The 27097-nt window shown below is 41.1% G+C and overlaps 1 protein-coding gene across 7 annotated transcripts in view; it reads right to left on the reverse strand.

The window, feature by feature from the left end:
* The window catches only part of Mob2 (MOB kinase activator 2), a 75959-nt gene that overhangs the window by 21850 nt on the left and 27012 nt on the right, over positions 1 to 27097 (reverse strand). Inside the window, exon 1 of one of the 7 annotated variants that reach the window (XM_078188082.1) lies at positions 11420 to 11533. The exons of the other annotated variants lie outside the window; for them this stretch is intronic. The gene's annotated coding sequence lies outside the window, so the exon portion shown is untranslated. Of the gene's footprint in view, positions 1 to 11419; positions 11534 to 27097 lie in introns of those variants that run through there. 7 annotated transcript variants of the gene reach the window in all.

Below are 27097 nucleotides of genomic sequence, written 5' to 3' on the forward strand. Positions count from 1 at the left end.
ATTTTTCATTCATTTTGATGCTTCGCAAATATTGTAATTTCAACGCAGTTATAATTTAACAAGCTATTGCGCGGGAAAGATATCAATACCTTCTTCAAACATTCAATTCTTTTTGATAAAAAGAATATTTAATATTTGCACCACTGACAATAAGGTTTTGATAACAAGTGTGTAACGAGAAGTTTTAGGGTTTAAACATTTTTATTGAAAAGGTATTAATACCGGTATTACACGCAGTCGTGTCAATGAAAACCTACGAAGAAAGGTTAGAACTTTAAAGAAAGAAAATTGGTTACATCGATCTTCCATTGTTTCCTGATAAAATAAAGTATCACTGCATTTAACATTCTTAATCGTCTTCCGCTATCTAATAGAAGTTACTGTCCTTGAAACAGTGTACCGTAAGCAGAATTCTAACCGAAGAAAACGAAATTCTAATTTCGAGAACAAAAAAGGGTTACACGCTGAAACGCACAGTATACGATACAAGTATGTTACAGCAAACGAAGAATACGAAAAAGAATGATTTTGTAGAGAAATACAGCGACGCGAAACCAGTAAACAGGTTTCGCAACCGTTTTCTCTTGGCGGCGAACACGATTGAAAGAAAGTATTTCGTTCGATACCCTTGAACATCCGTCGTTATTAAATAGAAGGAATTACAAAATGTACTAAGGTTTGATCAGTCTTCTATTTGATTTAAAACTCGACAGAACCCGTACTAGAACGTGAGCACGTGTCCCGCTTGATTGCTGGTTTTGTAAACCAATCAGCGGAAGCCTATATTTGCGCAAACATACCCCCACAGTCCGCCTATTACCCGTGACTTTAGCACTTCTTGGCGAAGAAGGCCGCGCTATATTTAGCAAAACAACCTCTTATGTCTTACAACTGTGCGCTAATGTTTCGAAATATTTCGAATTTTCGAGTGCAGTTTACTGCAAACAGATTTATCACAGCCACTAAATTGTTCTTATTATTCTTGTTCTATTATTATTATTATTGTACTACTACTGTTATTAATTTATTATTGCTATTATTATTTTGAGTTTTTGTAATTTTGATGGAGCAATTGAAAGGATCTTTGACCTCATCATGACGAATAAATAACGAAATAAAATACCTTAACCATTAGCTGTGTATGCATCAATCGTATAAATGTTTCTCAAAATAAAATAAAAATGTCTGATAAAATAAAATAAATATGTTCAATAAACTTCTACTAAAACTGAATATTCTTAGTCTATGAAAAATGCTCCCATTCTCGTTTCCATCGGTGCCTAAAGCCTTCAATTCGTCTAAATCGCCCCGGTTAAGCGATCATTTGCAGACATCGCGGCTCTATTCAAGTCAAATCGAAGTAAAACCATTGCAACCCGGGCGAAAATGCTAAGGAAAATCGATGGAAACGAGTCGCGTTTTGTCGAAACGATCGCGGGGAACCGTTTTTTGCAAAGTATCGTGCGCGACGCGAGCCTAAACGGCGCGGAAACTCGTTAATGCTTGGCGGTGAACGTTCGCGGCACCGATTCGCCGGTTACCTGGCCGGACGACGATCGTTTATTTTTAGTCGCCTTGTTTGGATGAATTTCAATCAATAAGACGGGCCCGCCCGGCTACTCGCAGTCCAATAAACAACTGGTGACCCGATTGAATTAGTCATGAGGACGTAGCGCGCGGTCCGCACCCTTTCCATCCGCGGAGACGCCTCTCCACGGAAAACGAACGAGTCGATTCCTTCACTATTTTATACGGCGAGCAAGCGACAACCAGCACCGTCCCGCACCGACCCGCTGATTTTTACGAGAACGATCCACTTATCCATCCCCAAACGGCCGCTAGATAAAATATTTCGAAATCGCTTGCTTCTTGCATCGACGCACCCTTCCTTTGCGTCACGCGACTATAGCTTCGGTCTTTAAAAACTACTATTGCAAGGTCGGAGATTTGCCTGAGAAACTGCTGAGAAAATATTTAAATGGTACTTCGGTAGAAATAACAAGTTAATTCAATTTCTATTCGATGGCTGTATCGAATTTTCTATCGCGGTTTCTGGAGTGATTAATATCGAGGGAAATGCAGTTTTGAGGAAAATTCAGATTACGAAAGTGGTCCATGTTTTGATAGCAACGGTTACAGAGTTCCGACTTTGTTGGTAATGGTCTATGTACTCCCTCGAACAAGACGGTCTAGTTTAATGTTGCGTTAGCATAACGGAGATTGAATAATAGTCGTTCCAGCAAGAACGGTTGAAAGCAGAATTAGGCAGAATATTCATCGACGACTATCGATTGGATTGCTACTGTTAATCGTTAATCACAATCGACGATTGCATTCATTTTATCGTTAATTGCAACTGACGACAGAAATATTATTTTTGATCATAGCCGCGGTTGACGATTTAAATACGAATGAATAAAGTTCATTCATAACGCAATTATGTCAAGATCTAGATATCGTTTTCAATCCACGATTAATTTCGTCAATCAATTAATTGAATCGTCGATTTATTCGCTATTCGAATAAAATATATATATATCGAAACTTGCTGAAAGACAGCCGTTTCTGCGCACGAATGTGCGAACATTCGCGAACTCGCTTTTAAAATCGAACGAATAGTTAAAGCATAATTATGACACATGACAGTGCAGACCTTCGACGCGCGCGCGTCAGTGTTAGAAATCATAAATCCCGAAATATGATCGAAACAGGGGTGGCGCGTCACGAATCTAAATTTAATCGTCGAGTTGTCGGTCGATGACGGTAAAATATGCAAGATCCTCGGTTCCCGTCATGATTTTTTCACTCGAGCCGGTGCTCGCTTTTACTTTTGCCTTCGACTGTCACGGCGCACAGCTATGCTCGCCGCTCTGACTCGATTTCTGGCGGTCGAGACGAAGGTCAGCCTCGCAGCTGTCAACGATTTACGTAACGAACGCTTGACGAAGAAAGCGATAAGCTCGGCCGAGATGCGGTAATTGGATGAAAGTGACGAGGACGTGACGTAGCATGGCGTTGGCAAGATTCATTTTTTTTTTTCTTTTCTTTTTTACTTTTTATCCGAGACACGACGCGACGCGACGAACGAATTAACACGTCGAGATTCAAACGATCTTCCTGTCCTCCGCCCACGGGCGCCACTCCGAGGTGATGCGATCATTTCAGTAATTATTTTCGAGAAGTTAACACCCTCCGATTCCCATGTTCTTCTTTTAATACATTTGTCGGGCTCGTTATACTGAACAGCGTTTCGCAAGTCTCACTCGCCGGTTGTTATTCGCAAAAGAGTTGTTCGTAAAAATGTTATTTGCGAGAAATTTATTCGTCGAAAAGTTATCCATGAAAATGCAGCTTCGAAATAATTCATTGAATTCCTCCGATAATTTTGCAAAGTATTAATCGAGGAGAACCGAAACTGCTCTTGGTATTCAAAGTGACGTTGGAACAAGCATACTCGTAATTTTAACACACTTTCCAACAATTTAGAAGCTACGAGAAATAATTTGAACATAGAATATGCTGTATCAAAAGAGTATCGTTCTCTGCTCCAAACACGAAATTTTTCATTTTCAATTCTTCAATTGGTGGAAAATTAGGAGCCAGTATTGCCACGGTAGAATATCTCGTAAATCGCGTTAACGAGATTGTGAACAGAAATGCATTCTCTCCTCTATAAGATTTGCGGTAACGCGCAGCACAAGCCTTGTTTCAATTTCATTCGGTTCGCTTCGTTTCACTTTGCACTGTGTTTCGCGCAAAGCGTCCGCCTTTATAATCGCGCGGTCCAATCGACGATTAAAATGTAATAGTCGTCGGGACGGGGGAACTCTGTTTTCTGGAAACGTTGATTGATACCGCCCTGCAATTGTGACTGCGGTGACTGCAGCGAGGAGCGCTCAACAATTGCAGCCTGTAATGAGCCGGTAAATGAATTCGTAGCCACATTTCTGTCACCGTGATCAATGCGTAACGAGTAGACAGCGGTTGACCACGTGGATCCGCTTGTTTTAAACAATTCACCGTGCAACTGGCTTATTCTAATCGTTAGTTCGTCGGGAGTTCGATTATTATTGTTTCGTGTTTCTCAAAATTTCGTTACTCCCATGTTTTCTAACTTTCGACTGACGGTGATTGGTGTAGTGTTAAAAAAATATGTAAAAAACACATGCGAAAAAATACAAGCTGTATTCTCAGCTATCGATAAAACTATGTGCAAAATGCCACTGTAAAACAAATACCGGTGTTTCCTCACAAAAAAAAATTGAAAAGAAAATCGAAAAGATCGAAAAATATGCATCTCTATACGAGAATATGTACTTTTCGTATAGTCGCTGTTTAGAGATTGCGCATCGATCGGTTGAAGAAATGATCGACGGGATCAACGTTGATCGGAAAAATCGATCGGCAGTGTCGTCGACCGGAAAAGACGAGCCATCCTGTCGAAGAACTTTCGACCCATGATCGCCGCGGACGCGTGCCAGTCACGCACACACTCGTTAACAGTCTCCCTCGCCTCTAATGACGTCACGTTAATGAGAGGCTCCGCCGAGCATAAATTTCGATCGGCCAGCGATTGATCGGTACCGAAGGCCGGGCCCCGACGATATCGTCGCGCGCGGAAATTTTGCAGCGACGCGGACAACATACGAGGCCGACCGCTGACGTAAGCCCTGCTCGCCGGGTCGCGATCATTTAACACGTTCACCGGCGTGGGGGTCACCGATGACCGGAGCGAAACACGCTTTGTCAATGGTGCCACTGATAAACCACCGCTACATCCGATCGATTCGAATCGAACAAGAAAGCCTGAAGGAAAAAAATGTACGAAGCATTCGCAGCAGAGAAACATACTTCGGATCTTGGTACGCGATGGTTTTTCAAATATTTTCAGGGATAATTGAATGGAATTTGTCGATGAATCACTGTAAGAATATTCACCGTGAGAAAGAAAGTGAATAGAAATTGTTTATTCCCGACCTTCCATCGATTTATAGATTCCGCTTTAGCGTGGTAAATTGCAGAAAATTTGTCAAGATTAATTCGATATTTGGATTCGAATTGTTACCGTTCCTTATCCTCGGAAAACAGGGAGGAAATTCCACCGTTGATTAATCGTACAATGTGCTGGGGGATAACCAATGGCGTAGCATTGTTACCAGTGCCCTTTATGGCAGTACTTTCACAATACGACAATCGAACTGCGGACCTCGTGCAGAAGTATGAATTCAATTTTATTACGGCCAAAGAATCGCGGCATTGTAATACACGTCTCTAATGGCAGTTTTAATAACTGCGTATCACAAGCGAATTAAATTCCAATTATCATCGACGAATAAAGAAACGTGAGGTCAAATTTAACTTACATCTATTTTCATCAAATCGATTTTATAATCATTAGAAAAAAGGTTGGAAGTCAATTCAGGAGAAACGATTAAACGGAATTTTTAATTAAGATGGTGAAAGATCGTATCTGTGACCCATTTAGTATAGATAGCGTTAATCAAGATCAACGAAGAAAGAGAGATTCAAATCAGTTACTTTTGAGAAAATTGCTATTTTCCATCGGTAAGAGTAATTTGTAGCCTTGGACGATACGTGGTGCGCGTCGGGGCAAGCTATTGATTATAATCTTCCGGGTTTCCGAGTTTCTCCCTGTTCTCCCCGGTGGGTGGATTATGTGAGATCGCTATGGGTGCTGCGGAAGCACTGCAGGAGCCTCGGAGAAGCTTCAGTTTCACGAAAAGAGACGTGTAACCCGATAGAGTAAGTGAGTGAGACAGACAGGCAGGGAGAGAGAGAGAGAAAGGGAGAGGGGGAGCGAGAGAGAGAGAGAGAGAGAGAGAGAGAGAGAGAGAGAGAGAAGGAAGAGAAGAGACGGCCAGTGACGTCACCAGCAGTCAGGGAAGTGGCCTTGAGTGGCCAATTGATCTGGCGTTTGCCTTAGGTCACTCAAGACCTGAAGCGACACAGTCACTTTGCACAGTCTACGAGCTGGCAAGCATTGTCTCGAAATTACTGGCCGTCGAACGACAGACAACCGGGACACCTCTCTAATTGCTCCCTGTTGGGGACCTCGCGACGACAGTCACCGAGGCAGCCAAGCGTCACCCAAAAATCTCCAGGCTTTACCTGTCTTCTGAGGCTATGTTTTCTAAAGTTAACCCCTTGCACTATGACAACAAGCCAGACTCGTGACGAACATTTTGTACATAATTTAATAGACATAATTGCCAGTCGTTTCTGTTAAATTGAAACAAAATTTGAATCATTTGTCGTCAAAATTTGGGAATGAAAGTAAATGAAGACAATCAAGAAACAAAAATCCTCTTATTCCTTCAAGGAAATTATTAAGGACGAAAAGATATTAATCGACCCAGTTTTGAAAGAGATCGTAGCGCAAAGGGTTAATCTTCTTAGTTCTTGCTGGAAACAGACACTTTAACATACAGAACTTATTAAAGAACTTCATTTCATTCATTCAAGTCATTATTACTGACAGAAAACAATACCTACTAATTTTCTTATAGTCTAGCTTTGTGTTAAATGAACACGTTGGTTTATAAATCAACCCTTAGCTCGTCATAGACCATTGATACTTTCCACATATGTAGTACATAAATAAACAATATAAAAGTTTTGTGTTAGTGTCTAAAATTCTCTACAACGTTCTGTAACATTGTTGTCATTGCAATATTGAATATTGTATAATATTCACCGAAAAAAGTCGTCCAAAAAAGAGAAATTGGGGATCTATAATAATTTTCGGAAACAATCGAATCATTAGTTTGCAAATCTAAATGTCTCACATCGAAAAAAAAAAATAGAGATCTATCATTATCTTTAATATACATGTCTCCTGCGTTAAAAGAAAGCTGTAACACCATAAATTGCATAAAGATCCGCAGTCGGGTGATCAGTCTTCGTCCGCGTCGCGCCAGGTGCAATTATCGTTTTGTTTGAAGAACGTTCGTTCCTCCGAAGCGTGAAAACTCTGCCATTGAAAATTCGTTCGGTCGAGAGATTCGCAATGGAGAAGGCTTTCCACGGTTCTCCTTCTATCTTTTTTTTTTTTTTTTCGACACTCCCGAAGCTAATTTTACCATCCGTTCGAGTTCTCCGCAGGTAAAAGCGACGATAATCCGTATCCGCGTAGACGCGAGCGCGGAAAGGCAAACTTTCACCGAACTACAGGCAGCGCCGTGCCGCTGATACGACTGTTCGAACTCTGACAACCCCGTTCCACTCGCGACGAGGATGAAAAAGATCGGACGCTTTGAAACGCCTTCCTTTCGCGAATATACGAAGCACTTCCAGTCGGCGCGAAACTCGCCGTTATATATGGGAATTTTCTTCGCCCGGCGGGACCCTGGGTTGCTTTTTGTTCGAGGCTCGCATTCGGCACGCGTTGCGCCGACGGCACGACATATTTCGTCACCGAACAACTTTTATGTACAGCGTGATTTGTGGACCAGTAATCTGGTGAGTTTCGTTTCGATAGCTCCGATGATTCGATCGCAAGAAATTTCGAAAGTCGAGGCCGAACGCAAAACGGTTTTCGGGTAATTCGTTACGGAGATGCTGTTGACGTTATATATGTATAGACATCAGATTTTAGTGCTACATAAAAAATGTCCGCGATAATGATCAGAAACGTAAGTTGCGTAAAAATGTCTTATCTATTTGAATAATTTCAATAAGTTGTATGACAAACAAAAGTATTCTCAGATTTAAAAAATCTATAAAATTCGCAGTCGAATTTTGAAAAAATATTGAGATAAATAGAGAATAGAATATTGAGAGAAAATATTGAAATGTTCGTACAAAATTGATAAGAATTTGGCTATTCAAAAATTGAACATATAAAGTGAAACATTGGCTATTACTGACAAAAAGTTTCATCTAACGAGCTCTGCTAATTCTGTCCGAAAAAAAATAATCATAATACACCTGCTCTCTGACTGCCTAAAAAAGAAACAAAGAAGACTAACAACCGCTCAGAGAAATTAATGTAATAACAATTCACCGGACCAACTTTTCGCAGATCAGCAAGCACAGACGAATTCTCCACGATAAAACACGCAGCTTTCTCATTTGCGATATTTTTCCAGCATCAAGAGTTTCCGCGGAATTCAATCAACCACGATCCTGGCGGGCCGAACTTCCAACAGCTGTGTCCAAATATTTTATCAAGGACCGCTTGCCCTGTCAGCGGCCATTTTGCCCGTCGAAGGATAAGTAATCAGCGGAACATGAAGCTTCACTGAAGCTGTCTATCATTGGAACTACCGCTAGCAAACTAGCGATAAATCTCGGGGAAGAAGGGGGTTCGCGGAACATAAACGTACAGCCCCTCTCAAAATCTGGTCATTTATTTCCAGGACGGACACGTTGCGGTCGCGATAAATCGGGCCGACCGACGAAAAAGACAAGCTACGATCCTGCCGCTCCTCGGTTTTTTTACTGTTCCGCCGCCGGCTACGTTTCGTTTCTTGGTCCGGCAGGAACACCGTCGTCCTGCCTCGAATGCTCGACGATCGTGCTAACGGGAACTACAGGGAACCCCTCGAGACAGCACGTTCATGCTCGATCGGACGAGATAGTATACTTGGTGGACCACAGATTAAGTAGATCGACAAGATTCTATACTTAGATTTCGTTGAACACGATTTTAACGGAAATGCGTATTCTTGGATGTAGAAAGCCTTCTTAACATAGGATAAAGATTTGTATTGCGCCAATGTAAATATGAAATGTATTTTTATTTAATTACGTTAACCTTTTTCTATGTTTATTATCGAATACATTTGTTTTATTATTATTTTGAACGTATATATATATATATATATATATATATATATATATATATATATATATTTTGCTCTCTTTTCTTTTCTTACTAAAAATTTGACACCAATTGAAGATAAAGTATACTTATCGGTTTACCTAGAATTAGATAAGCACAAGCTTCTACACTTTCTAGGTAGAGCCCTATCGTGACTCCAATGTACTAGTTACTGTTGTGATAATCATCGTATCAGTGAAATGTTAAAAAGGCTTGAGTGTTGAATCTTCTACGGTGTTAGTTATCATGTAGATCTTCTAACATATTAGATATCGCTTTGATTAACGGGAACGTTTTACAAAATTATCAGTACTAATTATTTGGAACAATTTTAGCAACGGAAAATTTAGAAAATTAAATACACAAAAGTTTAGGAAAATATTTGGTAACGAATACCGAGGGATCGAATTTTTCAGGGATGTATTTGAGATTGTCTTCAACACAGTGCGATTTCAAAAGCGAACGTTGAGAACATATTAAAATACGTAAAAGGTTCTGCCAGCAAGACGAAGAAAATCTTGGGAAATATTTGAGATTGTTTCAATACAGTGCAATTTAAAATGTGAGCTTTGAAAACAATAGTAAAGTACATAAAAGGTATTTCTAGCGAATAAAATCTTGGGAAATGTGTTTGAGATTGTTTCGTCATAGCGCAATTTAAAAAGCGAACGTTGAAAACAATAGTATAACACGTATGAGATATTTCTAACGAATAAAAGATAGCTTCAACAGCGATCTCGGGTAGCTTCGATAGCGAACGGAGGATAATTTTAGCGAGGCGAGATTAATCCCCGAAGACACTGTAAGTACCTCGACGAGGATTTCATTCTCAACAATGTTCAGTTGTCAGCCGGTAGGATTAAGCTACGAAGAAATTCGATTCCCAGTTAAGAATACACAATCTGGGACAGGGAAAGGTTTCCCTCGCGCCGCCTCACCTTGAAATTGCAGGAGAAAATTGCTTTCCACCGTCAACTCGATCGCTCCTCGAACGACCTTTCAAATCTGATTTGTTTTTCCCTTTTTTTTTTTCCGCCCATTTTATCGCTATTTTAGCGAAGCTTCGTTGCGAAGTACCGGCTTTATGCAAATTTTTCTTTGATAGACTGAATAAATGGAAATTTGTGCATTTGTATTACCTGCTCGATTGAACACAGACTGGGAAATATTACGTGAAAACGTTTCATCTACTGTAGCCAGGTCAGTTTTCATTTCTTCAAATATGGGTTGTAGCAGGCGGAGACAAATTCTTGCGAAATATAATATCAGCTAACTACATCATTGATCGTAATACAAAGAATATTCTTCTGACGACTAGACTGCGGATCTTTATGCAGATCCTAATGTTAGTACACCGTTTTATAAAATTTAGTAATCGTCGAAAGATTTGTTTCGTTAACCAAACGATTATAAGAAAATACAATTAGATTTAATTAATGTCTGCGTATCCTAGCATTTGACAGAACTAACAAATCGGAAACGATGTTTAATGAGAAACGCGTAAAGAAGTGCAATGATTTAAGCAAACATCGAGAAACAGGAACGTTACACTGAAAAGGTACGAGTGTCGTGTTAGCAAAGTGTGACGCCTGTTACCCCGTTTCTCGTGCTAAAATATTATACTCGGTCCTTTCTCAAATGTTAACAACTGCAGAGCTGTCAACCCATTTCCTATGCAAATCTTGCGAGACTACATAATCACGAAAGCAGTAATCAGCACATAAGTCCTGCGATCTTGTATGCGACCACCGGTAACTAATAAGTGGTAATATTCTATAGCTAGGCTTGCTTTCGCGATGTCAGATGATTAATTTGGATCCCAAAGACAAAAGACATATTCTCCCAGAAAATGAAACCATCCATTCAAAAAACCACGAACCCTATGCCGAAACGTTACGAGTCACAAGCGGATCAACTGCAAACCACTAAAAATGTTTAAAGAAATCACGAATGTTTTTCTAGTACCCAAACTAAAATTATTAAAATTATAAAAAAAAGAAAAATTAACCCTTTGCGGACGAGGATTTTTTGAATCTAAATAATATAGTCTGAACTTTTGCTATGTACATGATCAAATTACGATCTTGCAACTTCTGAAGTCAGGTGTAAAGTCTTGACGTCGACATTCGTCGTCAAAGGGTTAATATCTCCGGTACGTTGCAATCGGCGCAGACAATCTTTCCTGAACGCCAAGCTACGCGTCTCCAGCGCAACTTTATCGGAACGGCACCGAGGAACACCGGCGTCAAGCTGCGAAACCAGCCCCCATAGCCAAACGTGATTCGACGAAGGGGTGGGTCCGGTGAGACCCACATGAAAACGCGAAATACTCGACAGGGTTGGACAGATTGAATGAAACTCTGGCGATTCAGCGAAGACGAGTGAATGAGAGGGTGGATCGTAGGTGGAGAGGGAGTCTCGCGTCCGTTCTGTGGGGGTGGCGAGGCAGCTCCAGGTATAGTTATTGTGCTATAGAGCGTTTGCACACAGCGAACAACAGCAACCACATTGATCACAGTTCGATGATGTAGAAGAAAGAGAGAGATCGAGATCGTGTCAATGATTTACGCTTCGTACCGTGTCCGTTCACCCGTTCTCCATCGAGGGAAGACACTCGAGCCGACGCGACTTCGTCGGCAGCTCGAACGCGACTGACGCTCGGTGCCGTTTCTGGTTCCCCGTTCCTCCCACTGCTACGAACGCGAAACGGTGGGGGATAGAACAGAACGATGGTAGGGGTTGAACGGAACGGTGGAAGGGGTAGAACGGAGCTGTGGAAGTGGTAAAACAGAGCGGTGGAGAGAGAGAAATTTGGAGCAACGGTGGGAGCGAGAGAAGTGGTGGAAGGAAAGCGAAGAGAAGCGGAGAGGCACGAGCGCCAAACACCGTCACCCGGAAATGACGAGCAACGCGAGGAAGCGAGGTGGAAGCCGAGGGAATGGTACCGCAACGAAAGGGATGCTTCCTTCTCCCTCTCTCTTTCTAGGTCGCTTTCTCTCCGGCTCTAGCTGCCTCTGCCGCCTAGTTTCAATAATTATTGTGCAACCGTAAAACTGTTATTTGCTCGTTTCGAACCGCTGCCAAGACGTCCGAACGGCTAGATGGTTTGTGTAATGATGATTGAACATTTCGAGCAACGTCTGTTTGAGTTATCAACGTTCTATTGTTGTCTCCCCAGTTTCCCTTTGATGCTGCCCCTTACGGTGATAACACGTCGAGGACTTGTTAATGTTTTCTAGGTTCCATTCCGCGATGATTAGTTTATGGCAACAGTTGTGCCGAGGTAATTAATGCGATTGGTTTCTCAGGGTATCCTTTCAACCGGTGGGTAACATTTCATAGATCAGATACATAGGGCTAGAAGTTTACAGAATTTTGAGATCAGAAAAAGGGCTTTAATAATCATAATTAGAATATTCATGACAACTGCCAGTATTATGGTTGAAAAAATGACAGAAACTATGAAAACGATAGGTAAAAGTTTTCCTGAGAAATAGACTAGTGGTGCCGGTTACTATCTGGTGACCAAGTGGGTAGTCTTTGATTTATTTTCAGACATAATTAATCATGTATATAACGTAATAAATATTTTTATTCTTTTATTTTCTTTAATTATATACTTATTTAAGAATCGCGGTCAACTAAAGTTCGCAGAAATTTGTACCGGACCCTGAGCTTATTTTCAAAATGGACACTGGAATAGGTCGGACGACAAGCAGATAATAAAAAGGGTTCAGAAGTAACGTCGAAGGCGGTTATTATTATCCCGAGGGCGAGGATTCCCTTGGCGTCCCACGAAGACAATTTTTAACGCGTGATATTGGTTTTCAACAATACAAGCGCCGTCCAGGATACTCGATAATTGTGCTACACCAAACAGCTTTCACTTCGACATCCGTTACAGTCGAAACAGAAAATCTGTTGTGATACACGCCTATCTCCCGAGATGTATACTTTTCGTGCTTACTGAATTTCACTTTTGTTCGCCGATTTTTTTGTATTATTTCCTACCGAAACTTTCATTAAAAAAAAAAAGGGAATCTACAAACAAGAAGTTAAAAACGATTTATTACGGTACTTGTTACGCCTTTTAATTATTCATGATATCGTTCCCGATATTTTCAAACGTGAAACAACGTGCAGATTGGCAAACATTGATGGCGCTTTTTGTTTAAAATTCTCTCCATAAAAAGTGAACTATAAAATCATAATGTAACGTGGAAGTAGGCTGTTAAATGTAAACTATGCGAAATAAAGATAGAGATAAACGCCTGCATAAAAGGTTACGCCGTAAAATATATCAGATAGTTTCTCCGCCTTTGTCTTTATTTTAAAATAAAAACATACCGGGTATTTGCTCCTGGAAATACTCCTGCAAAAAATGCAAATTTTCGTACGAACTATCGCCAACTTATTTATTACTTTTATGAATCTGTATTTTATCGTGCAACTGCGCCTAGGTCCCACGTCTAAGAAGGTAAAAGGTATTCCGGCGAGAAGTTTAATGAAACCGGCGTCGAGTTTGTGTTTTATTGAGACTTAACACTTTTGCCCTGCAGTGTACACTCGCTAGAAACTCGATTTGCCTCGAGATATCGCAATCCTTGCGTAACAGTACTATAAAACAAAATACACGATCGCGCGATGTTTCTCATTCTCCTGCTTGTAAGAGAAATACTATCCTCGAAAAAAATATCACTACCATGCCCTTATCAATTCGGGCTTTACCAAATATATTTTATTTACTTTTCGAAACTTCAATTTTCGACGTTAAATCTGTTACATGAAATTCCAACGAACTTCTCGTACGGAATAATTGATTAAACGATCGAACGCGTGCACGCGTTACAATAAAAATGAAAGAAAGTTCGGATCAATTCTCATAAAGCGACGACAGCTCAACGGATTCGGCTTTAATTGGAACTGATAACCGAATGTCTCGATTAAACTTCTCGCGAGTCGCGATGAAATTCTGTTCAATTCCTCGCGGAGTAGATTCCGTAGATCGTCCGAGGATTTGCATTGCAATTAGGCGAGTCCCGGTGGAATAAAATATGCGCGGTCCGGACCTGGCCGGACTAGGTCGAAGATAAAAGGCTCCGTGAATAGGGTTGGGGTGCGGGGTGCCGGTGTAGGCCCAGGTTAAGGTACAGATCTAAGTGCGGCAGAGTGGGCGTGAACTTGAATGATAAGATAAAAGGCCGATGGATTAGGTCAGGATTGAATCTGAACAAAATCTGGGTCACGTTTGTATCGGACGCCGCCGCGGAATCAGGTCTGGGTTAGGTATCTGGGTTGCGAGCGGGTGCGAGCACCAAGATAAGGGCTTAACCGTCGCGCGGCGTCGGTTGTTCAGGATTAATCGCTGTTAGGCTTCTACCCTACTGAAAGGAAAACGCTACAAAAACGATGCCCTGTAAAATCATTGTAGCGAAACGAGACCTGCGAACGCTGCGGAAGCTGTTTCAAGAAAGCGAGTAGAATATCAAAATCTCACGAAAGATCCTAACGTGATGGATTAATAATCAGAACGCGTTCTAAATTATTGTACTTTATTTTACTTATTTATTTTATGTTAGTTCAATGGGATAGACTAGTTATAATCCATAAAGGAATCATTAAAGTTCATCATTTAGAACGTACTCTGCCTCATTTCGTCAGTTTTAGTTAATTGGCTTGCAAATCTTTGGAGGCAGGAGTCCCAGAGGTCTTAGCAGTCTCAGAAAACTATAGAGATCTTGGATATATCAGAGGACTGCAGACGTACTAATTGTCTCTGAAATCTCAGCAGTCTCCACTGAAAGTTTCAGTCGTCATTGCTTTGGAATTAATTCTCAATGATCGTAAAACCAGTAATTAATTAAAGTACATTGGAGAACGTATTACTACTAAAACTAAATATACAGAATAACAAATGTGCTGAGAAAAACAATGAATAATGGTCTTCTATTTTGCCCTTATTCTGTTGCCAATACCTCAAATAACGCTAAGTAAATTGCAGAATGGCGGAAACTTTTATATTTCTAAAATATATGTTCTAAATTATATGTAACTATCAAAATTGAACTTGTATATCGGAATGAAATCGTTAATGTAAAAATTCACTTAAGACACGAAAAGAAATCATTCAGAAACGGAATGTTCATTGCGTCTATTTAGAAAAAATTAAATTCAGGCGCTGCTCGAAGGTTTGAGAAAATTCCAAAATTATAATTCACAGCTGGTTATAGCGAAAGTATGTATCCCAGTAATTCGTAACAATGATGAAATATCGTGCCCGTCCTTTGTTCCGCACAGTATTCCGCCGTTTGCATCGCGACGAGATGGGGCACCGGGGTGAAACGAGGGGGTGGAAAACGGTGTCGGGCGGTCGGACTGCGAACAACGAGCAAACAGCCACGAAAGCACGCGAGACACGCTGCGAAGACAAACAGGAGGATGCAGGCTCTTTGGAGCAAAGGGATTGACAAATGCGAACACGGGAAACAGAATCGCACGGTGGTTTTGGTAATTCGGGGACAAAATCATTTTTCTGAACGGCGATCTTTTGCACTTCTATGGTAACACTAAGGCGCAATGAGAAATTACAACGTAACATTTCAGAACAGTTCAGTGCAATGGTTGCACTGTTAAATTTTCTTCTGTCTCTATTTTCCATTCTATCTTTGTCTGATGGGATATCTGGGTAGGTTCTCCACGTGTTTTACGTATACTCTTTCTGGACCCGTTGGTTTCTCCATGTACCCCAACTAATAGACTGCGGATCATTATGCAAAATAAAAACTATCCATGTTAATTGTAAGAAAGACGAGCCTGTTAAAAGTGTCTTTCCCCTTTCGGTACATAATAGAAAGTTATTCCGAATTTCTCTCGATGTTTTTAGAGTTTTATATTTGACCTAGTTGTTTGCTGTGGAAAATGTATAAAATCCACATTCTTTTAATGAAACAAGGCAAAATTATAACCAATTGTCAGAAACTAGAGGAACGGATAAAAAAGCAGAAGGGTAAATAAGTATAATTTTCCGTGTAATTTCCGACTGGAATGGTTGAAGTTTAACCAGGATGAAAATTGTCTGGTATTAACGGAAAAAAAAGTGTATAATATGAAATGTTCAAGTGTTCATTCTTCGAGGAACTTTGAATATATTTCAGAAAAGAATCATAGTTTGCAAATTGACGTTTGCATATTTTTCACCGTGGATTTAGGGATTCGAAAGTACTGTACGGCGAGACGTGTTTAGCACACAAAAGATCGCGAAAGCGTCGACGCGACAAAATGGAACAAATTCCGACCTCCCGCGGGTTTTTCGGATCCCTTTTAATCAACCCTCCGATCTTCGCCTCTTTGCTTGCCGGACCGACGTCCTGCGACGCGACAATCAATTTTTCCCTCCCTACGATCGCGTTTCTCCTTTGTTGTCTCCACACGGTTTGATGCTTTCTCTGTTATCTTTATCATTATTATTATTATTATTGTTATTGTCTTCTACACTGTGACATGACCGTACAATGATTCTCGCGCTTTATTAAAAGTTTGCAAATGTTATGCTAAAATTCGGAACATTACTGAATCCAGTAGGAAGCTTTATAGAAGATTTCTAAACTTTTTCGAAATACTGCGACACTATTTATTCGTATCAAAGAGACATTTCTTTTCAACTATAATTTTTTCAGATAATTGTCACTTTAATCGCATGAAATACATAAATAAAAACACAATATCTTTTATTTATTAATCCCTATAAAAAAGCGTAGCCTGTTCAGTTCCAATTCTCGAGTTTTCTTTTCTGCGAGCGATTCTACGGAGAGCAAGGAATCATTGGTCGAACAAGAGGTAATCGTGGCCTGGTTGTTTCATTGATCGATAGCGTATCGCGGAACGAGGGCTCGAAGCTCTTCCCTTTGGAGTTGGTCTGCCGGCGAGGATCTCGCAAAAATCGCCACGAAAATCGCCGCGAAAATGAAACGCGTGCTGGAAATAACGAGGGTCGACATGGAAACGACTAAATAATGGCGACCCTTCGACGCTGAACATAGTAATCAGCGCGCAGCCGAGCAGATTTTCCTGCTGCGATTTACGCTCGCTAGGCTCGCTCGTTTCTATCTATCTTTGGCATTGTGCGAGTCGCACCAAGAAAATAATGCGAGTCGCCTGCGAATGCGGCGACCATATTTGCGCTAACGAACGAAAGAATATCGAGATTGTCCAGACAGTGGCAGAATCGTTTCTTCAGGAAATTAATTGGAAACGGGAAATATCGTTTGTGGATAACGTTAAAGTACCCATTATGAAACACCGACGGATTTCGACTCCGTCTTGAAACAGTATCAAAAACAATAGACTAAAAAATATTATTATTATTATATAATATTAGAATAAAATTATTTTCTATAAGATAGAATGCAATATGATGGGTGTGAAGTCTCCGTTTGACATTTTATAATTAACTTTTCACATGCAACACCAATTGCGTAATTAACTACTTGCAAATATTGCGAGGATATTTTTCAAGTCAATTTTTGAAATTATTACTGAAATCACCAAGTTAATGTTCGTAGAATTAATCAAAATTTCCGGTCTGCTTTTAGACAAGGAATACAAGTTTTTAATTAGTTTTGTTGCAAAGCAAAGAAGTTTCCAAATGAGTTTTTCCTAGTAAACAAAAACGTCTAATTTTCTACAAAGCAGAAAAATATCGAAGTTAACATTATAAAAGGCACGAAACTGTCCAAATTAATTTTCTATAAAGCAGAAAACTGAACGGACTCTTCGCAAAGGAATAAAAATTACTAAATTAATATCCGCGAAGGAAGAAAAAGTCGCGAAATTATTCCTTCGAAACGAGCAACTCTTTATCGCGATTTACGGTGCAGAAATGGCAACGCCAGACGTTACAGCGAATCGTTGACGATAAAGTAACTCTCGCGACGAAATGTCAAAAACTGAGATATAAATAGGAAAAATTCTATTCGGGTAGAGGTGTGCGCGGTTTAATACAAGCGGGACGATTAAAAATATTCCCACGGAGCTTTAATTAAACCGGAGGAGAAAATGGGCGGACAGGTATCCCCGACTGCCGAGATAAGTATGCGTGATGCTCGACGTGCCGTGATGGGATGCGGTACAGATGGCTCGAATTAAAAGTAATTTATTATAGCAACCGCGCGTGCATATTACCGGAGCGTAGATAACCGGCGCGACGACGAAACACGCGAGGAAATATGTTTATCGATCACATTGCCTTTAATTCATCACCATGAGGATGGTATCGGTGTCTCATCGCGTTCATTGTTTTCTGAGATTACGTTGATTGGAATCGAATGTTAATCTGATGTGTCAGAGAGCTTTTTTCTTAAATAATTAATATTTTCTGGAATTTGGTAAGAACCTGTATAAAATTTAACAAGCTAATCGATTAAAAAAACCGGCTAAAATAGAATTATAATCAGCGAAACCGCCACTAATTTATGACACATCCTATACAACAGAGTCGTGAGTTTTGTATTAGATCTGCGAAGAATAGGACAGCTGTTTAAAACGGATACAGCAGATTTGACAGGTCTTAGAAATATTAGCCGACTAAGCAACATCCTGTATAATCTGAAGCAAGAACCAAGATAGAAACACGCGAATCGAACATGTCGTACAGTATCGGACAGCCTGCTCGTCTTAATACCGGAGACAGGAGACAATAAACATCCGCACGGTTATGAAACCATTTTTACGACCGAATTTTTACGATCAGTCAACGACGGAAGAAGTAAATAGAAAAATAAAAGTCCGTGATATAAACTTAATCAGGGAATGTAAGTCTTGCTTTATAAAACAGTTATACATGTCTCTGGGAATATGAGTACTTTGAATGAGAACTGTCTGAGGACACGACTGTGCAACGAATGAACACGCTATTGATCTATCCCAGGGGATGCTGTGAATTTTGCTATAGACGCAACAAGAAGAAGAAAAATATAAATTGACGAAACTCGGTAGCTGGAAGATCCTGCGAAACTTTGCAACTTAATTTAGACCTACTCCGACTATAAGAAGGAAACAAAAAAGAGATAGATGAAACTTTGATAAGGGTTTAAAGCACCTCGAGCAAAATATAAAATAGAAAACGCGAGGAATCAACCAAAAATGCTGCACAAATATTGCTAAACAGCTTGTACAGTCAACAGTGAAGGATACAAAGTTTTAACATAATTTTTTACATAAAATAATTCACGACATTTAGAAGAAATCGTTATTGCCGATAGGTTCTAAAAAATAAAATATCTCATGAAGCAGCACTCAAGAGAACATCAAACGTGTACCAAATTAAATGAAATGGATGAAACTAATTATAAGAAAATAGACGAAAATGTCATTATGTTTTTTCATTCTCCGTGAAAATTGTATATTGCAACAAAAACATTCTATGAATGAAGATGTATCATGAATAAAAAGTTGCCGATCAACAACGTCTTAATTACCTATTCGATGTAAATGAAAAGATGAAATTATAGAAATAAATTTCTGTATTTTTGTACGCAAATCGTCGCACTGTGCACTGCGCAGAAACTTCACGGTTGCAAGAGCCTCGAACTTCACCATTCAAGCACAAAAAGAAAAGCAAGAGACTGACGACGAATCTTTGGGCACAGGGTCATCCCTGAACTTCACATAAATTATTGAACGTTCTGTATACCACCAAGTAGGAGGCGAAGGGACTCCCGCATCATTCGCGAGTCCTTAGGGAGCGCAAATTCCGAAACGAAGGACAGAAGGGAGAGAGAGCGAGAGAGAGAGAGAGAGAGAGAGAGAGAGAGAGAGAGAGAGAGTGCGCGGAACGACGAAACGCGGACGCACCCGTATCACACCCGCACCGGCGTCATGCTACGAAGGGCGAATCCCCTAAGGGTGAAAGGGTGGGAGGCGAGAGGGCAGCAATGCGACGGTAGTTGCGCCTCGCCGCGCCGCGACGCAACGCTGTACGCCGAGCGGAGCCGAGCCGAGCCGCGCCGTGTGTCGGATCAGCTGTGAGCTAGCAACTCGAGTCAGCTGACTGGCCGGCCCCTCTGCTGCCACTCCAACTCTGCGACAATCAATATCCCGCTCTGCCCCCGCGCGATTCCGGCCGCGGCTCCCTCTTTCTGGGTTTCTCCTTCGAGACACGTATACCCGTGCAGTGTTCGATTACGCCACTAGCCAAAATTACAGAAATCTGTATACTGTCCTTTCTCCCTTCTTAGACTTCTCTTGCGATCTTGCTTGTCTGAGAATCTAATCCTCGAGAAGAAATTGGCGAAATCCATTTTTGTAGGTAGACGGTGAGTCGTTTTTAGTTCGTATAAAAATCCGCAGTCTGGTTACCGGTCACACTTGCACTGTATTATCATTAGAGTGCATTAATTAAAATGGTATAATATTAAAATAATTAAAATGGTATAATATTAAAATAATTAAATTGGTAAGATTAAAAACCTGATCAATAAAAATGAATATTTGATTAACTTCAACAGCTTAGAATCCACGCATTCTAAACATTAACCTGCCATAATTTGCTTAACATAGATTCTGAATAAGCCAGTTTAAAAGTTTGTGGAATAATCATTTTATACCTGTGGGTCTGAATGGATTTAGCCAATGGCTGTCCATAGCAACGATTGTCTTTCTTAGAATTCTCACGAACTTCTCACGATCACTGACGAAACAACAATGCAAATAAAGAGAGAAAGAGAGAGGGGGAAAGAGAGAGAGAGAGAAAGCAGAGTGATCGATTTCGCGGGGACACTTACATAAAGAAGATCGACTTTCGACGGCAGTCCGCGCGCGACCCTTCACCGCGACGAAGGGCGTAAAGTAGACCATGACCTTGACACGACGTTCTAGGGAAGCCCCTCCAAAGCTTTGGCGAGCTTAGCCAGAAGCACGAGCAGGGACACGGTAATGATGCATTTTGTGGAAAGCGGGGAAACGCACCGGGGAACCTGACCTGTGTACGGGAAAAGCGAAAGGCCTTTTCAGAGGCTGTTCGCGGTGTGCTTACCTCGTTAACGAAATAGAAATTGAGAAGCTCCGAGAACCATCGATTGCTTCGTTCCGGGTATCGAGGGGATCGTGAACCGCTGCTTGCTTACCACAGCGATTAATCTTCGAACGACTTTGCTCCAGTTTAGTTGGAAACGCGTAGTATAATTTTTAATCCGTTGTATAAATCACTTTACTTTATTTCAGCTTAACTGATCGCATTTTAATCTGTTCTATCTTATTTCTTTTTATTTCATGTTACTTTGTTTTCTTGTTTTATTCGCACGTAACAGAATATTTGACAAATTTAACTTTCTTTGAAATAGCAGTTATATATGGATATTACGTATTTAAATTGTATTTGTAATGCTATTTTCATATGTAACTACAATTCACAGGAAACGTATGTTTAATAAATTCTAGGTTATATAAAAAGATTAAAGATTTCAAAAATCTGTTTTTCCCCACCTCTGATTCAAACTAAACTATTATACTTGTACTTACGTTGTATTCATATCATAAATTATGTAAAAATAATGATAGGTCAAATATTTTATAAATACCACGAATTAAAGGGATAGTTTCTCACAGCGATTTGAGAAAGGTAGGTTCGAAAATAAATAAAAAGGATTGAATGGACCTAACGGTTACGGTCACCATGAAGGAGCAAAACCGTTGATCTTACGGGGTTCGTGTGTTTGAAATTGAATTAGGAACTTGGACAGAATCTTAGAGAAATGTCTCTAGGTCATCTCTAAGATCTCCTATAATTATCTACGATAAGGATTCTGCAGAATTGTTATAACATATCTTGCAAGAAATTTTCTAGATGTTTGAACAATTGTAATAATTAAACTACGAATCTTTATGCAAAATAAAAACTGTCCACATTAATTGTGGCAAATATAAATCTTCCTCGATTGAGAATTGTAATAAAATGAAATTAGTGTAACGGTACCCAAATTCGTCCAACGTCTTCCAGGTTTGTATTTCAATTATGTATCGTTGTTATAAATGTATCAAATCCCCGATTCTAGTAATAGGAAACGTTTAGACACTCCAGATACCTGGACAACTGATCACTCGCTATGCTCTGGTATCATCGTTTAGCACGGAAGATCGCTGATTTATCATGAAATAAACATCGCTCCCACAGGACCAAACGATGACGGCGATATCGTTTTCCAATTTTCGGGGCCCTAGGAGCCGCTTGAATTACCTCGGCGAACCGCTTCGTTTACAGGTAATTACTTAGAGCCGAGGTTCCAGACGCTGAAGAGAGGAGGTCGCCCTAATGACGATAAGTAACACACCAATAAGGAAATTTTCGGGAAACCCGATTACACCTGGAGCTACCGCAATTAGCGGTGGGGCGCATCAAACTTCGTTGGACCTGTATACCACAGATCATTCAATCGTGGGTCAACCAAACACGGTCTTCCTCGATTAAACTGCCGCAAAAAATGATAAGAAAGAATCTAAAAGCACTTATGCGCCGGGACAAAAAGCGTCGAAAGGATGGCTCACAAGGAGAGAAGTAAAGGAATCATCCGACAGCGTCGATCGTACTGCATATTTCACATCCCGATTGCAAACTTGTTGAGTCCATTAAGTTTGCCATAAAAATGGGCAAGGGATGAGTAATTAACACTTATGAGTCAGGATAAGAAGGCAGGAAGGGTGGAACTTTCAGAATTCGAAGTAGAAGAATGACCTCGTAACATCGATCATGTCTTTCATTTCGAAACCAATTCACAATCCGACTATCTCGATGATGGAGCTACCAAGAAGATTGGAAAACAAGGAGTTGGGACTTCGTATGTGTCAAGAAGTGTCTCATCAAGGTAACTCCCAAGGATGACCTAATGGTATCGATCACGAAACACATTTCAAAACTAATGTACAATCGGTTCATTTGAATAATTAAGGTGTCAGGAAAATTCGAAAGCGATTTAGCATCACCTATGCATCGCGAAGAATCTCACTGAGATAGTTCGAAAGGATTAAAAGTTAAGTGATCTAATAATTTCGATTATATCTTTCATTTCAAAACCAATTTGCAATTCAACTGTCTTGACGATCGAACTACCAAGAAAATTGGAAAGCAGAGATTTAATACGACCAATGTATCAAAAAAAGGTCTCACCAGGGAAACTCCCAAGTATTAAAATCAACTAGAACAATCAACTTTCACATTTCGCATCCAATTTACTGCCAGCCCACCTCAACGATTAAACGCGGCCGTAATAGGTAATTGGAAAGCAGCGACTCAGAATCGCCAATGTATGAATCTCTCAGAAAAATTGGCAAGCGAAGTTTCGAGACCACTTGTACACCGAGATAAAAGTCTCCAAAATTTAGTTCGCGAGGATTAAAACTGGAAAGGCTGCTCAGATAGCGTCCGTCGCTCTCAAGATTCATACTCAAGTATCAAAGATGCTATCTCAATGAACCAACCGGGGAGGTTGGCAAGAAAAGCCGCAGCACTCCCGTTGCATCAGGGAGATCCCCGAAAGGTTGGTTCCCAAGGATGACGGGGCATCAGTCTGATCCGAATATACAGAGTGTCTCAAAATTATTTTACTTCTGGGAACTAAAGGGTACCCGAAATCATTTGAAGTAACTTTGTCTTTAGCGTAAACGGTATCCACAGCTTTATTTATAAGTAATTAACGAAGAACACTGACCGATGAAAGGCGAGATCAGTTGACGCTAGACGGTCGATTAAACGACGAGTCAGACAACCCGAGCTCGCCTCTCATTGGTTACTGTTTTTCGTTAATAACTCGTAAATAAAGCCACGGATTGCATTTTTGCTGAGGAAAAAGTTACTTCGAATGACCCAAGGAACCCCTCATTTCCCGGAAGTAACATAATTTCAGGACACCCGGTATTTTGTATCCAACTAGCAATCGGTCTTGGCGATCGGGACATCGCTCGGGTTCCGAGCAATGATAAATCTGTTCGGCGTTGGTCCACGTGCCGAAGTGCTCGGCATAACTCGTGTTGCATAACTCGCGCGGCACCACCTTGTATAAATCATGCTCCCCGAAAGAAGGATCTAGCCTGGTAGAGGACGATGACCAGACTAGAGGACGGCTCGGATGGAAGGTACGAGAGCTGGAGAGGCTCGCAGCAGCTCTTAACTACGTAATTATCCGGACAATCGAGCATTTCCCGGCGCGAAGAGACGCGCGAGGCGGGTCGGAGCCGGCGTTACGAAGATTGGCGCCAGCCTCCGACAGTCGTCCTCCTCCGGACGACAGGATTACACCGAGGATACGATCGATGGTGCCGGCACCGCCGCCCAACAGGCGCCTAGCGGAGCAGCTCTTTTCTCTTCTATCTATTTTCCCCTTTCCTTCCCTCTCGTCTGCTTCCCCCGAGCGACCAACTTTTCCTACGTTTGTTTACTCGTCCTCCGCGGCCTCCCAGCCATTAGCTTGCTCCCTACGCCATTTTCGACCCCGTTCCGAGACGACGACGCACCATCAAACACCCCCTTCACAACTCTTCCATACCCTATTTCTGTCTAACTTTGCCTCTCTGCGAGCCGGAGCTGTGCGAAACGGTGGAAGGACGATGAAAACGTCCTTAGATCGGCCGTGGGATTATATCCTTACAGGATGCAATTTTTTGGAAAATTTTCTGAGACACTGACGCATTGCTCGGCGTCCTTCGAGACATCTAAGATTCTCTGTGTCCGTAGCTTTTGGTTCTGCGCGATTTGAAGCTGTGAAAAAGAGCCAAAGTCTGACAAAAGTGCACTTAACTGAATTGAGGGATCATGGCCAAGGACTGCGATTTTTTGGTTATTTTTTTAAGACATTCCCGAAGACCTCTAACATTTTCTATCTATCTTTAATTTTGTTTTTTTGTGTGTGATCTGAAGCTGGGAAAGAGAGTAACACAATTTGTTAAAACTTTTACTTAAGATTTACCATAAACCAGCATATACCATTTGTTTCTGTAAATCATTGTACCAGTTAACTGAATAATTAAATAATCGTAATAATATATATTATATCATTACTATGTATAACATATGTATATATCATTATTGTATACAATATATATATATTATTTACTTATCGTAATTGTGCTACACTTGTTAAATCAAATACAAATCGTGGAACTGTCGTCTGTTAAGAAGTTAAATTGAAAACCGAGGAAACAGAATATCTGGCGACTGAAGTTCTAGAACGACTTATGCTCCTTTTGACGGTGCCCGAAGTACGGGGGGCCGCTCCCCTCCGTAAAATCGTTCTCCTTTGTCTCGACAGAAGGCAGAACGATTGTTCGCGCTTCTGCGATCAGCGCTGCTCACAAAGGGTACACACCGAAAGCTTTCGGGGCGTTCCCCGAGTCTTGTACCGGGGAAGGAAAAATGGTGGTGCCGCGAAACCCGCGTAACTCGAGCCGATTAATGGACTTCCGTTTCGTCCCGGTGCTTTGGAAGGGTGGAAACATCCTTCGAGCAGCGAAAGGGACGCGCGTGTCCTTCGAAGAGCACGCGAAGGACGTTCCAGATAATGCGGACGTGTCCTAATTTATTGAGTCGATGGGAAATAAATGATGAACACGCCTTTCGCGTTTCGTCTTATAAATCAAGACAGCTCCATGTTGCTTGAAATAAATAATGAACTTATTTTATCATACCTAAACTGAGGATTCTTAATCAAAATAAAAATGATCTGCGTCAATGCCAAGACGTAGGAGAGGCAAGTACAACTTTGTTTCTCTCTTAAATAATTGCAATAAGTCGTGCTTAACATTTTTCCCATAAATGCATGAAATCTGCAGTCTAACTTTTCAATTAATTATGCATCGTCCTTTTTCATTTTCTCAAAGAGAAACGATAATTCCTGTAGGATCTTCTCTATATTTTAACATGCGTGCACGTTATACCGGCACTTAAATCAATTGCGCAATCAAGACTGCAAATTGCAACGTGATCTTTACACGCACTCGAGCTGTAAAATCCTGCTCAACGGCGTGAAATTAATTTCAATGCCGACACACTTTCCGTCGAAACTGCGGATAAAACGGCGAAGAAAAATCGTACGTCAAGCTTTAAGAGCTCGCCGTAAAGAGAGAAGCTTCAAGCTTGCAGCTCGTGTTCGTTTCGACTGCGCAAAAAATTGGTCGCCGTTTGCGAAGTTGTTTCGATCGAAGATAAAGATAAGAAGTAAAACAGATGTTCTCGAATCGGAAAAAAAGAACAGCGCCGATACCCACAACAACTTTTCTCCCGGGGATCTGACGATCCCTTTTGCACGTGCAACTGCAATTCCTTTAGAAAGCGGTCCAAGAAAATGACGCAAAGTGGCAGATCGAGACCCTACTTAACAACCTGACCCGAATCTGCCGTGATCGCATTACCGCGAAGAGCCGCGATTTCCATCAGGTTTCCCGATGTGTCCTCTCTTTCATTTCCTCGCGCAGTAGTTCGTCTCACGGGAAGACCGAGTTTCCCCGGATTAATTCGCGAACCCGGCCTTGAAGTTCTCAAGAAATTTCGCAGCCAGGTACGGCCGTCTGACCGGTTCGCGGGCTCTGCAGAAAGAAAGTCGAGGGAAATGGAGGGTTCGTCGCCGCGCGAGCCCGCGGAAAAGGGTGCTCGGCTTAATTAACCGCTTCGTCTGCATTTCGAAATTAATTTTAGCCAGGAGCGGTCAACTTCTTCGTCTTGTTCTCCGTTTCTCTCGTTCTTCAACCTCTCCTTTCGCCACTCTTCGGCCGTGGAAGTGGACACTTTTTCGGGGTCTTTTGTTCCAGGAAGCTGAGGGCGCCGAGTCTTAAGGGTTTGCGACTTCCATCGAAAATTCTCCGACGTCTCGTGTCGATTAAGAATGCTTTCCGCCTGCACCTGCGGAGGAATTTCTTCTTTCCAAAACGATCGACTTACACGGAGATTTTTATTGAGGTGTAAACAATTCGTTTGTACTCGAACATAGACAAGAAAGACGCATACTAAAATATTTCCTAGCTTCGCAGTAAAAGGAAGTCGTAATCAAGATCTAAGCGTTTCTGCACCCTCATTTTCCTATTTGCATTTGATCCCTCACAGTTCCCTCAACTTTCATCTTCCGTTCCTCAAATAATTCTTAAACATAGCTCAAACGTATACAAAACTGTATGAAAACAGTCGTACGTCGAACTATTTCCCAGTTCCGCAACAAAAAAATCTGTACTCGAACGCGATACTTCATCGCCGAAAAAATTCAGATATATTTCCAATAG

The sequence above is a fragment of the Augochlora pura genome, chromosome 2, assembly GCF_028453695.1.
Source record: "Augochlora pura isolate Apur16 chromosome 2, APUR_v2.2.1, whole genome shotgun sequence".
Classification (NCBI taxonomy): domain Eukaryota; kingdom Metazoa; phylum Arthropoda; class Insecta; order Hymenoptera; family Halictidae; genus Augochlora; species Augochlora pura.